General features: G+C 36.0%; 1 protein-coding gene and 1 non-coding gene across 3 annotated transcripts in view; both read right to left on the bottom strand.

The window, feature by feature from the left end:
• Positions 1-4,673, bottom strand: part of LOC126818331 (phosphatidylinositol 3-kinase regulatory subunit gamma) — a 112,909-nt gene extending 108,236 nt beyond the window's left edge. For both annotated transcript variants that reach the window (XM_050545670.2, XM_050545671.2), the window contains exons 1-2: positions 4,569-4,673; positions 1,639-1,759 (exon numbers count right to left, since the gene is read on the bottom strand). The gene's annotated coding sequence lies outside the window, so the exon portion shown is untranslated. The remainder of the gene's footprint in view (positions 1-1,638; positions 1,760-4,568) is intronic.
• An 8,885-nt stretch (positions 4,674-13,558) lies between these two features.
• On the bottom strand, positions 13,559-13,750 carry LOC126819852 (U2 spliceosomal RNA). Its single transcript, XR_007679820.1, has one exon. It is a non-coding gene; the product is annotated as a U2 spliceosomal RNA (small nuclear RNA).
• Positions 13,751-13,894: the final 144 nt, after the last annotated feature.

Below are 13,894 nucleotides of genomic sequence, written 5' to 3'. Positions count from 1 at the left end.
GCAGGGGTTGGCTTTAACGTCTGCAATGTTTTGCATAAAATATTCTCAATAATCCAGGTCTGTCAATCAGATGGAGAAATGTCAGTAACCAAAGTTTTACTTATGTACGATAAGATTATGTAGTAAGATTTATAATGATGAATGGTGGAAATTAAGGAACATAACTATCCATATACATGTATATTTATTATCATGAGGCTCTCTACACCTTGGCAAAATTTACATACAGTTTTAGTGTTAATTTCCAAACAGCTGAATGTTGTGATCTGAGCTGAATATTGTGATCTAAAACTTTCAGATAAGGAAAATCTGTCTCTTCTTCACATTTTTGTGATCTATTTTTAAAGACCTGAATTTTTTCATTAACAATAGCTTTGTATAACAGCAAGCCTGAATATAAGGCACCTGTTACAGACATCGTAGAGTACAAATTCCGACTTTGTCACAGTTCCTCTGAAGCTTGTCATTTTGTCTGCTTACTGATATTTCCCGTGTTTTAATTGATATTATCAATTTTGTCAGGTACAGCTAAAACCGTTCTTTCAAGACCAAAATTACAGAATATAAAGTTTCCTTAAGAAACATAACTTTCACTAATAGCCTGATTGCCAGATAGAGAAAGATATTCACATATGATAAAGGTTGTTGCATTGTGAATTTTTAGCCAACGGTAAATAAAATGCAAAACCATTATTATATACATTATAATTGGTGAATTTAGACAATTGATGTAATAAATAACAATAAAACTATAAATAGATGACTCTCATTGCACATTTATCTTTTTATAAAACACTGAGTGATCAAATTGCTTATCACTCTGCTTAACCTGAATAGAAAATGCTGACTATCAAACTTAGTCAAGATATTGATGTAATGAAACTATACACCAAGTTTTGTAAGTCTCACTCAATTAAAATCAGTTATCATTTTCAAAAGCCCTGATAAATCAAATTGCTTGTCTCTGCTTTGTTTCGGCTGAAAATGATGATCATCAAACATTGAAATGATGAACATCTATACTAAGTCAGAATGTTCTACCTCAATTACAAGAAGAGTTATTGTGTTCCAAAGACAGACAAAACATTTTGTACCCTGCTTTCTCCGATGTATGGACAGACTGCCAGCTACATGTAGAGACATCGGCAATACATTGCTTTGAACAGACAATGTTCTACCTTAATTAAAAGAAGAGTTATTGTGTTCCAAAGACAGACAGACAAATCATTTTGTCCCCTGCTTTCTCTGATGTATGGACAGGCTGCCAGCTACATATAGAGACATCGACAATACACTGCATTGAACAGACAACCAAAATATACAGTCTATCTATAATAATGAAAAATGTTGAAAATCAATCTAGACTTCTTCATTCCAATGATTGAGAAACCATATCAATTTCAAAAAGATTATGGATTATTGTAGCCTTTATTGTGCTCACAAGAAACACGAACGGCAGTAATTATCAATTTAATTGGTAACTTTAGATTCTATTGTCCACAAGCAAATTGTTGATATAAGATGGATGAACTGGTTTGATGGCAATATATCACCAGATCAAAATGTAACCAGAATTACACTATTAATTAGAATTGTGTACTTATCAGTGTGTATTCAAAATTACAATATAACACAAACCTTCCAGATAGTAAGTATTTCAGTAGGGTCCCTTTCTGTGGATTTATTAACTTTTCATTAATATTTCTGTAGAATATTGGCACGGTAGCTGAAATACAGTATGTTGCCTTTGGTTCTAATGCTGTAATTAAAAGAAACAATGCCAGGATTTGAACATAACATGTGATTGACGCCATTCAATCATTCATATTTGCCTGCATACAAGGCTGAGGTCAAAAACTCAGACATCTCAGTTCTATTTGATCTTAGAAATTGTATCCAAGTTCTTGTTTGTTGCACAGGGCCAAAGACTAAAACTCAGACTAAGAAAACTAAGACCAGATAGTTCCAAGAAGTCCAAGTTTTCATATTTTGCACTGGGCCAAATACGAAATCTTTGGACCTAAAAGGACCAAGAAATTTGATTGTTTGTTTTTCAGAGAACCCAATACAAAAACTCTGACTTCTTGTATGATAAAACTTGGACCAGAGAAATTTGAGAGGTTTTGCAGAAAAAAAAATATCCAATATAGAAGGGAAAATCATGAAATATCCAAAGTTTCTATCACATGATACAACCAGAGAAATCTTCAAATTATCAAACTTTCACAGCTTTAACATACCTGAAGACAGTAGCATCATATCAAGCTGCCTTACCTTGAAAATTAACAAAGAAAAATTCCCTTAATTAGATGCCACAAGTTTTAATATGCATTAATTTAAGTGCCGAAGACTGGGCTTTGATTTAGGGGTATTAAAGGGGCATTATGTTAAAGAGTTGTCAAAATGAATATATTACAAATGGTTGTAATTTTGACAAGATTTGTGCATTGATCGACGATCGTAACCATCGTACTGGTCATCTGAGTCTTAGCCTCGTCTCTCCATTATTAAATTATATCACTAAATGGCTGAACCATTCTAAACTACTTAAAATTGGAACCATCTAGTGGCATCGGCTAACGAGAGTTGATTATGGTCTAGTCATGTTAATAAATGTCTAATTAATAATTTATATAACATTTTTTTTTTTATAAACAATATTTTTATTCAGGTTGTCTGAATGGGATTGGGAACAGGCTTAGCCTATGTAAAACCCCTCTCCCTAAATAATTTGTAGGCCGAAAGAAAGACCTGCAATAGGCATATTTAGCTCTTACATAATGCCTGTTTAAGAGTGCATTCAGTTATAATTTTGACTGCACCCATTAGTACATTGATTGGGATTGCACTGCCAAAGTCTGATTGATTATTGATATTGCCAAATTGTGTATTTTATTTATCTAATCGTTTATCCATTACAATAAAAACAAAACAGAATATTTGAAGATACAATACTTTCACAATACCACATTCATCAAAGTTGACGAACATTTATATAGACTTTGTCATTCAAGGAAAAAAAGATATGACACATGGCCAAACCATTTCAAGGGTCATGAATCGATAATAAATAAATAGCCACTTATGTGAACAATGTATTGATTAAAATTTCAAAAATTAAAAATAGAAAACAAATCTTAATATGTATAAAAATCAAAACTGGTTGTTGTTGTATATTACAAATTTAACATCCAATACATAATATATGATATTATGGACAGGTTGATTTAATTAAGTCATTTACATATCATATGAAGGAGAAATATAAAGAAAATGAATAAAAACACTAAAAAAATAAAAATTCTTGTGGCCTGAATCATTTTATAGTGGTAAGACCTGTGAACTTATTAAGTAAATATACTTAAAGAAACATTATATAAGAGTTAAATTGGCTTATTGTAGGTGGCTTCAAATTTTATATACATGTAAACTATCATTTAGACATTTATTCGCATGTCAGGGCCATAATCAACTCTCTAATAATAAAATGGATAATCCAGACTTGGTTTCGGTTGTCTTGTCAAGTACCGTTGCTGCGATAATAACCATGCTGACCATGTGTTTATGGCAAAATGCCACTCACCCCCCGTAAACATGGACATCCCTCAGAAACACTTCACTTTCCCCAAGCCATGGGCAACATAACAGTTTGTGATCAGTTGTCCATTTCCTTACGGAACATTTTCAAGTTTCAACCAGGAGAATGTACTGTAGATGCTGTTACAAACCCCCTGCAGCTATTGACAATGTAGTGATCTTTAACCCGAGAGCTGAAATATGTTTCATTTGATATAAGATTTATTCTGTGTAAATACCATAGGACATTCGTGAAACTTGTCCCTTGGTTAAGTCAAAAGTGATCTAACACATGTGCTTTAGATCATAAGGTATGTCATAGAGTTAAGTGGCGTGGTTTCCATAACAAGCTTATAGGTAACATGGTCTAGTGTTGTCTGTCTAATCTCACGGATTCCCTCTTTTCGCAAATCTAAAGAAAATTCGCGTGCATGGATCTCTGAAAAAAAAATTACTCGTGTGTGCACCGGACATACTCTGCAGACTGGGTCCTACTAAAGCCCACAATTTTCTTCTGTCCAAATCAATTAATGTCCGAATAACAGATCATCCAAATTTAGTACCAAATTAGCCGATTTTTTGAATATATATCTATTAAAAAAATAGTTTTCCAAATTTCAAAATTGGCATCAACTGAATCAACCTAATATTTTGTGGGGATTTAGTCAAAATCACCGAGCCCAAGACTTACATGTGTATCACCCTCTTAACTAGTTTGTGTAGGGACAAAAAAAAAATAAACTATTTCTTCCGAAGCTCACACAGTAGTTCAAACTTACACAATACTGAATTGTCTAGAATATAAGTGATTAAGTCGACAAATACTTCTACTAAGTACTGGGCTAGATTATAAGTAACTTACTAGATCTACTGTTATCACCTTTCACACATTAAAAAAAACCACTTTTTTCACAATAAGAATATATTTTGTAAACTTAAACAGAATATTGAACTATCATCTCACACCCTATTGTTATGATATGTATAATTACCTTCTAATAAATGGTTTACAAGCTAAAAATAATACAGGAAGCAAATTTTATACACTGAATCCCGCCATCTTTAATTTTCACTCGCATAGAGTTACTTCCCCCTTTTACTACCCATCTTCCAAATTACGTTTTTTCGCTTTAAGCTTATTATCTTTTCAACATCGTTATTCTGTACATAGTTGCAATTTTTATTAATAATTATACAATTGTCGAAATTAGTTTCGCGAAATCAAAAACACATGAGCAATATCAAACAAACACGCTTCTACGTAGTCTTGAATATCCGGCGGATATCTTTTGTCTCTAGAAATTAGGTGTGGCAGTGGAGCAGGTCAAACTCCAAAAGCTATTATGTATAGGACAGAGCGCCATTTGTGAACAAGGTTACATACGCGAAATCCTATGCAGAAGTAATGAATGTGTTCCATTCCTCCCCTCTAATACCCAAATAATAATGAAAGGAATAGGCGAAGATTTTATATCTGTTGTCTATTTTCTTGCTATGTCTGTAGGTTTTTTGTTTTTTTTGTTATGTGTATTGCGGTTCTCACGCATTTACTAATAGGTCTTCACCAGATGCCACGGTTGCACAGTGAGCAATGATGTGGAGTGAGCAGTATTTCCTGGGTTCGATTCCGATGCTAGCAGAAAATGTTCCTCAGTTTGTTGGGTTTTTTTACGGAGGGTCTGTCAACTAACAGCGTCTAGTCGTTCGGACTGGACAAAAATCGAGGTCCCGTGTTCGCAAGTTGGCTTGTGCGTAAAAAAAAAACTTGACAGTGTTGAAATTCGACGAAGAGTAGGGGGAACGTAGGAGTCTTCGCTATCCTGCTTGATGCAAAAAGTAGGATGTAGCCTACATCTCAATTCATTTCAGGTCTTTATTATTTCAATGAAGAAAACAAATGTCTTCAGTCGTTCTGGATGTACGGCCTGCCAGGATTACAAATCAACAAAAAGGGTTTAGGATGTGGTGACATTGTGAGTTGACATAAATGATAAATTCATCCCAGAGAATATACAGGCCCCAAATGAACATCAGTTATCTTCATTTAATTAAACCTTTTCTATTGCTCACGGTTTACATTTAACGAGCACACGTGGATATTTCTGTTTGTGAAGGTGAGGGACAACAGCCAAGACCCCCCCCCCCCCTTTAGTGTCGGATTGACTCCGTACCCGTTATAACTCGGGCTATACTCAAGACTACCGACTAGATCTATTTGTTAAGGCCAGCCCAATTTTCGTCAAGTTCGCTGAGATGAGCAGAAATCATATTTTTCCATAATAATAATAATGATTGGCATCAAACACGTGTTTTCTAATGGTAAGCCAGTGACCTACAATGCGACGAAGGTTTGCTTTTGCCTTCTGTCAGTAATAGAAAATCAATTGCTTAGATGATAATGGAATATACCCCCCCCCCCCCATAAATCGTACATTCCAAACACATCCTTTAAAGTTTATGGTCTAATTTATTAATTTTCTGTCAACAAAATCGAATAAATTTTATATAATACAAGGATATCTGGTGTGATTTTAGTTTATTGTCAAGGTTAGTTTATTGGGTCTTCTATTATTAACTAAATGTCATATAATATGTCTATAATGTTTAGTGGATACAGAGTTTAATATTTCTTAAAGATACATTCCTGCGTACAAACTTTGTGATATGATGATAGGCCTATATTTTGACTAAAAACATATTCAAAGTAACCAATCTATCAAAAATTTGCTTCAATTCCCTCTCAAAGCTTTTTATGCGCCGGGGATACTTATAGCTATAAGTAAGCTGTTGTTAGATGCAATGTCTGTCAACTTAGCTTCACTGTGGGAGGGTCCACTTTTTAGAATGTATTTATCATTACTTACTGTACATTACCATACATATTGAGGCCTAAGTAAATTCTTAATTATTTCTGTCAACTTCTTATTTACAGTCTTTTGTACGTTGACACCCCTCAATGTTCCCCAAACCGCCTGACCATTTGATCAAGAAATAACAACCGCTCCCTCACTTAAGTTGGCACGCAATAAGCTGGCAGATAACAACCAGGTTGCCAGTTAGTGATACCCTGACAATTTTGCCCAGTGCTTGCCCCATGGGAGTTTTCCTGGTAATCTGGTAATCCCAGTATTTTCTAGTAATATTGGGTGTCTATACTTTCCATTTATACCAAATTTGACATACTTTTATTGGAAATAACCACCCGATAAATACTTTTCTGGGAAAATATCTTTAAATGATAAATTATGTAAGATTTAGATAAAGAGCCGGTCGTTCTTGTTATATTAGTTCAAAAATAGATAATGCAAAATGAATATACCGAAAGTTTCATTCAAATTACTTTATTCTGAGCCAAGTTGTCACTGTTTATTGTTTTGACAAAATGTGTGTATTGATTGTGTGTTATCGTAACCACGGTACTGATATATTCGAGGCTTAGCCTCACTTCACTATTTTTAAATTATATCATTAAATGGCCGAACCGTTCAAATCTAGTTAAAATCTCGAGTATATCCGATGGCTTTGAGAATTGATTATGGCCTTGCCATGTTAACTCCGCCAGTTCCGTTATCTTTTATAGCCCCTGCCAAAAGATGGAGCCACACGTTTTGTGATATTCAACAGGAGGCTGGAGTATGTTACAAAACAAAAACTTTAACGACTTTATTTCTTTGTGTAAACGTGCCACCTTTCGTCCAAATTAGCAACTTCAGTACAAATTCTCAAAAGTTTTGTGGAATATGGGTATAAATTTTTCCGGATTAGCTGTTTTCTTTTTCTGGTGGTTACCGAATTAACTTCTTGAAACTCCTTCATATCGGATAAGGTATACATTCTGTCGATTACACCATGTGGCACATCACCATAGAGATAATAAAGGCCATTTCTTCCTAGATATTTACAGGAATCGGTGACTGTAGTGGTCGCTTTTTTGTTATTTTGATCGGCTTGTAGTAACGGGAGTGAACAGACTAGACCCGTTCTAGGTTTGTATTGGACAGAAGTTTTAGATAAATTCACATTCTTTGAACGATGCTCAGTATAGTTTTTTGGGGGTTCGTGTTTTTCTCTAATTATTTTAGAGCATGAAAGATACGTCTTTGAGATTGGTTCATCAACCTCTTTAATCTGATCACCATTTTGCATAGAATCATCAGCACATTCTATGTTTGTTTCATGGTAATTTGATGCTAAAACGTTTTCCTGAAGGTGGGTGTGTTTAAAGGAATCTATTTTACCATTTGAAACGGATAAAGTCGTATATGTTGGCAAGGAATTGGTATCCCCGATGTCAGTGTTGTCACTGGCATCGAAGTTGTCACCAACCATCTGTAGTAGATCTGTGGTTGATAATGGTAGCTTACCATCGGATGTTATTAAACATGGAATCATACACAAACTATACACATCGTCAATATTTATGCAAGAATTTACACTTGCCAAAATTTCATCCAAATTATTGTGTGTATTTCTACTCCAAACGCCATTCTGAGAGTATATATCATACTCTCGTATATTGAATTCTACGTTAGAACTAGAATTGTTTGGAATGGGTCCGTTGTTTGCTTCTTCATCGAGAAGACACACCAAGTCCAAAGCAGATAGAGGTATAACAATGTCATCTACCACGACGCAGGGTATCAACTGGATATCGTAATTATCAAGTATATCATTATCTGAACAATTGGTTTTGTCATCATCATAATTTGGTATTATCTCATATTGCACCCCACATGTTTGTGTCTCAGAAATGAAATTACCCTGTCCACCATCAAGTAACGCAAGACTTTCATAAATAATACTTCCAACATCCCCTGTAGTACATTCACAATGCCGTTGCCCACAGTATTCATCTGTTGACATTTTGATTCTGCTAAAGATCAATGTGTTCTTTAACTAATTGTGACGTAATACAATAGTCGTGACACTTTCTCGTTACGAAATGGTGGTTTATTAGCAGAGAAGATAGGGCGTTAACTTGATGGCGATTGCTTACTGCTAGTTTACAACGTCGTGCTGTTATCTGGGAAAAGGGAGCGACGCGAGCACGCGTATACTGTAAGATGAAAAGTTGCGCTGATCTGATGTTCAAATAAGCGCTGTGCACATAATTATGTTTTTACACTTTACACACTATTTTTGATAAAATTAATTATTTGATTGGGCCAATATTTAGAAATTTAAACGTCAAGCAAATCACATTTCCAATTCCAACATTATGTTGATAAGTGAGCTATTTTACTGTCAAATTAAAACTTCAGCTTTGACAGAATATTTAGCTGATTAAATTATATCAATATAAATGTACGGCTTCAAAATTTACTTGAGTGCGTAATATTTGATTAACGCAAACGCATACCGAATAAAAGTTCAATTATGAATTATTATATACAATAGATCAATTGTGAATTGTTTCCCATTTTAACCCCCTCGAAAAGTTTTTAATTACCATGGAAAAATAATATCTTAATCTGTGTGGCTGCGGGCATTGTCTACGATATCACCTTAGGTGGAAGTGGACGTAAAACCCCAGAAACGAACGAACGGCTGCGGGCTGTTAATCAACAGAAGTAAACTTTGGTGATGCTCGGTGTCAATTCTTTGATTGTATTTACCCAGTAGGGTCCAGTACTGAGAAATATGGAAACTCCATCTCTGTGGTTGGGGCTGGCTGAGGTTATTTGCCCGAAAATTTTCTTTGTCAGCCGAATTTTCAGAATGAATCAATCATTAACTAAAACAAATTTTCCACAAAGCTGTGATGGTAGTTTATTTTTTAATTAATTACACAACAATATAAATGTACAATATATTAAGCAAAAAACAACTTAATGTTAACCATTCTCTGATGTTTGTGCCCGAAAAATGGAACCCCCACCCCCGGATCCTACGCCTGTGTGAGAAAGGAAGACAGTTTGAATATGTAAAAAACAAAAACAGATGAAATAAATTTTTTATTCAAATTAAGTTAAGTACGGCAGCTTGTCCACCAAAGTTAACAGCAATAATTTCATTATCAATAAATGGCACTTTTTAAAGAGTGTTTCACATAGGTACTTTGTTAAACATAATCCTGTAGTGGTTAAAAAAATGTTCATTAGGGCGATGACTTCACTTTGCATATTTAGATTTTTAGATTTATTCCTTGTGTAAAAACGAAAATGTGGTGGCTCTACTTTGTTAATATATTCTCTTAAAAAAAGTAGGGGATATTCAGAAACATTACAAAACTGCGGAAATGCACGGCTGTTTTTATTAGAGGAAACCAGTGTATGTTAATAACAGGTCAACTGCCTACACAGGAACATAAACAGTTCATATGGGCGGCTTATCTGACGGCCCCATTTCAGTCGCGAAGAGATACACCGTCAAAAGTGAAAATGGACGTTTTTGTTGTTTGTCTTAATAGTGAGTAATTGCTCCACCAATCCTCAGACATTCAGCAATTCGTCGTGGCATGCTCCTAATCAACCGTCCAATCACGATTCGGGGCAATCTGACCCACTCCTCTTGCAGTGCCACGGCCAATTCTTCCAGTGTTGTCGGTTGACGTTGACGTCGACGAACACGTCTTCCGATCAAATTAAACGTAACACACTAAAGCAAAGATACGCTAAACAGTAAATCCTATACAAGAACCGATAGGAAAGCAAACATGGATAGGATAAACCAGCAAGCGACAGTTTTCATCAACCCTTCCTTGAAGTTTTAAACTTGACAATGAACCCCTTCCACGTGTATGGCGCTATTGCGTGTCGCATGTGCAGCTCAGTCGTTCTGTTTGGGCAATAAGTTCTTCATCTGTGAACATACTCTCAAAGCATGTCAAGTGTTCATGACTATTTATCATATCACAACCTGCATAGGTATTTGCATTTCAATATCCCCTACTTTTATTGAAGAGTATAAGTTTAGCCTCGTTCATAGAGTCGTGTCGTTACAAATGGCGCTCAAAAGCATTATGGCAAGCGATTCGTGTGCCAATTTCAAAATGTCCACTGTGTCTTAAATATTGGATATCAGAAGCGTGTCATCCGTAAGAATTGCAGAGATCGTGTATTTCATTGCTTTTCCGGCATTCTGCCGTCTAATTCTATCGCTAGCCATTATAGGCCTACTACTATCTTTGCTTCACCATGCCGGGCAGCTCTTAAGTCACGTGATGTGGTTATATATAAATTTAGGATACGGGTTATGCAGGAGAAAGATAAACATAAAACTACACTAAAAATTATATTAATGAATTAATGTGTTAATTCTCCTGAAAATAACCAGCCTTTCCCCAGGGAAATGGGTGATTTCAATATAACCCTCTCTTAACATATTACTTTATCCTTTCTTTAGAATTGAATACAAAATTGCATTCTGATCTGATCTGATCTGATCTGATCTAATAATATTATAATATGGCCATAATATGGCCAGTACATTAAGAAATTGCATTTCCTGTATTAAGAAATTGCATTTCTTGTACTCTCCGAGGAGATGGTCAAAATGATCAGATTGCAACATCCTTTGATCTAGTTTAAAACTGGTTATTAATAATATAATGAAGTATCAAGAATCCATAACACCTGAACTACCTGTACATAATGAAAATCATATTTACATAATAATGTTTAAAGCCCATGTTGTCTCCCAAGAATTGTGCATGTTAAATGACATTTTATTATTTAACACCATTTTGTGGACGAATGACAAAGAGAATAGCGGGGGTGGATTAGAAGAATAGCAAATATAATGACAGAGGTTCACTAGACGAATACTATGACAATGATAGAGGTTCGTTAGATGAATGACAAGAGAATGTGGCTTAACAGAATGATGAATGACAGACAACAAAATAGATGAATGACAAACAACAACAGGACACGTGTTTAATACATGAATGAGAATGATAGAGGTTTATTAGTTGAATGAGAAGAGAATGACAGGCAGGGGATCGTTAGATGTAATAAGAGAATAAGCCAGAGTTAATAGCAAGTTCATTCATCTTGTGAACCTCTGTCATGCGTCCATCATTTTGTCATTCGACTGGTGAGTTGAGCCTCAGTTATTCAGTTTTTCATTCATGTAATGAACCGCGCTCATTCTCTGTCATTCATCCAGTGAACCTTTTGTCATTCATTCTGTGAATCCCGTATCAGTATATTTGTCTATCTTTTTGTCATTTATTTAACGAACCTTTCTCATTCTTTATCGGGGGGTTGATGACCGAATGGTTAGCGCGTGCGCGTTGTATCATAAGGGATTCAGTGAGTCAACTGGCGTGGTTTCGATTCCCCGTTTTGTACGTGACAAGGAGGGGGGTTGCTTGTCCAACCTCGTGAGTTTTCTCCGGGGCCCAAGTTTTCCTCCCACAGCTAAAGACCACTACGTGCAATGAATTATTGAAATAAACCATATGTTATTCCCGAAATGACCTAGTTTGTGTCAAGTGGACGTTAAACCCCATTTCTCTCTCTCGTCATTCTTTATCATTTATCGGCAGTGAACATTTGGGTTATTCATCCTGTGAACCACTTTCTTTTCATTATATTTATCAATCATTTTGAACCTCTCGCATGATTTCTGATTTAGAGAAATAGATTTAATATTGTAGGCCACCCCAAGCACCCTGCCAATGCCGGTTGGTTGGTTTACGGGATTCCACATTTTGTCAGGCCGATTTAATAAAGTTGTAAAATATTCAAATCTCGTTGTTTTTCCCTCCGTGTCCCCCAGGGAGCCACACTTTGAACTCGAGAGTGCTCCTTTTATGAACATGATTACAACTGTACAAGTTTATATAGGTTTCTGTTACAATAATGGAATGGCTTTTAATTAATCTCGAATCATTAAAATATCATAATACAATAACGCAGTTGAAACTAAGTAAAAATCTATAAACATAGTGAAATGGGGTCCGACGTGGTAAGAGATATTGTCTTACAATGACCATAAGAGCCTTCCATACTACTAACTAGCGCACCCCGCAGTGACACCGAATGGTACCCAGTATAAAAGATACGATACTAACCCAAGTTCGTCCTACATACCGTTCTACGAAATTATATTCTATTTAACTTAGTAGGAACCTGTTATCTCACCCTCGGCTTTACAATAAATAGCTACTTAAACTGTGGAATAAACTGTAAGACGTTGAGACGTTATCTGTCGTGTCATATTGCCGTTCGTTCCTAGAGTTTTACGTCCACTTCCACCATGGGTGATATCGTAGTCGGGTCATTATTGCCGTCTGTTCCTTTCTAAAGTTTTACGTCCACTTCCTCCATAGGTGAAATCGTTCCTAGAGATTTACGTCCACTTCCACCATGGGTGATATCGTAGACAGGTCATTATTGGCGCCTGTTCCTTCCTAAAGTTTTACGTCCACTTCCGCCATAGGTGAAATCGTAGACAAGTCATTATTGCCGTCGCGGGGCTCTATTTATAACATATAGGTGTATTACACCTCCATGATTTATAAGCCTCGTCAGGGTGTCAGACTAATACAGTTCTAGTCTGTCAGTCATCACCAGAAAAAAATCTAAGCATGACCTAATTTCAACAATACAAATAAATATCCACTTGACGGGGCCCGAACACATACTGTTGTAGAAACGTCACATGACGGGGCTTTCTCGATATATTTCCATAGCCTTTGCATGAAACATTATCCATGTTCTCACCTACATTCGGACTTATAAAAAAAAAAAAAAAAAAAAAAAAACCAGAAAAGAAAGAGAGGGAGAGGAGAGGGGAGGCGAGATGGTGGTGTGGTGTGGCGGGGGAGGAGGGGGCGGGGTGGATAGTAGAATAGAAGGCGGATAATATGACACCAAGAAAAGTTCAAGTCAACAAATTTTGTTTTGTTTTGTGTACGTGATGTTTGTCGAATGCACGAAATACAGAGCATAATAATATTTATACGTGTGTGTGGGATGGTTGTATTTCTTTTTGTACGGGGAATTGGTCAATTTCACTCTTTTCAAATTTTAACAAGGGGTGGGCCACGCCTGGAGATACTGCAATACCAGGGCAACCCGTGATGAGGGCGGAGCAAGCCCCGACACCTCATCTCGGTCCAAAAATCAGTTTAATATCGAAGTACCCCATTGGGGTACGTATCAGATATTAAGCTGATAAGAACAGATACTACACTTTGATCTTAGCCAAAAGGCCGAGAAGCGATGCCGAAGAAAGTTTGATTTCCGTGCTATGGTCGTGCATACCACGCTCGAGATGATTGAATTGCCCGGTCAGATTTCACTGTGTGGCTGAGGTGTTAAATATGTACATGCTGTTTATGTGCCCTCAAAGTATAGCCATTTTGAAG

The sequence above is a fragment of the Patella vulgata genome, chromosome 4 (genome assembly GCF_932274485.2).
Source record: "Patella vulgata chromosome 4, xgPatVulg1.2, whole genome shotgun sequence".
Classification (NCBI taxonomy): domain Eukaryota; kingdom Metazoa; phylum Mollusca; class Gastropoda; family Patellidae; genus Patella; species Patella vulgata.
This window is presented reverse-complemented; position numbering and strand designations above follow the sequence as displayed.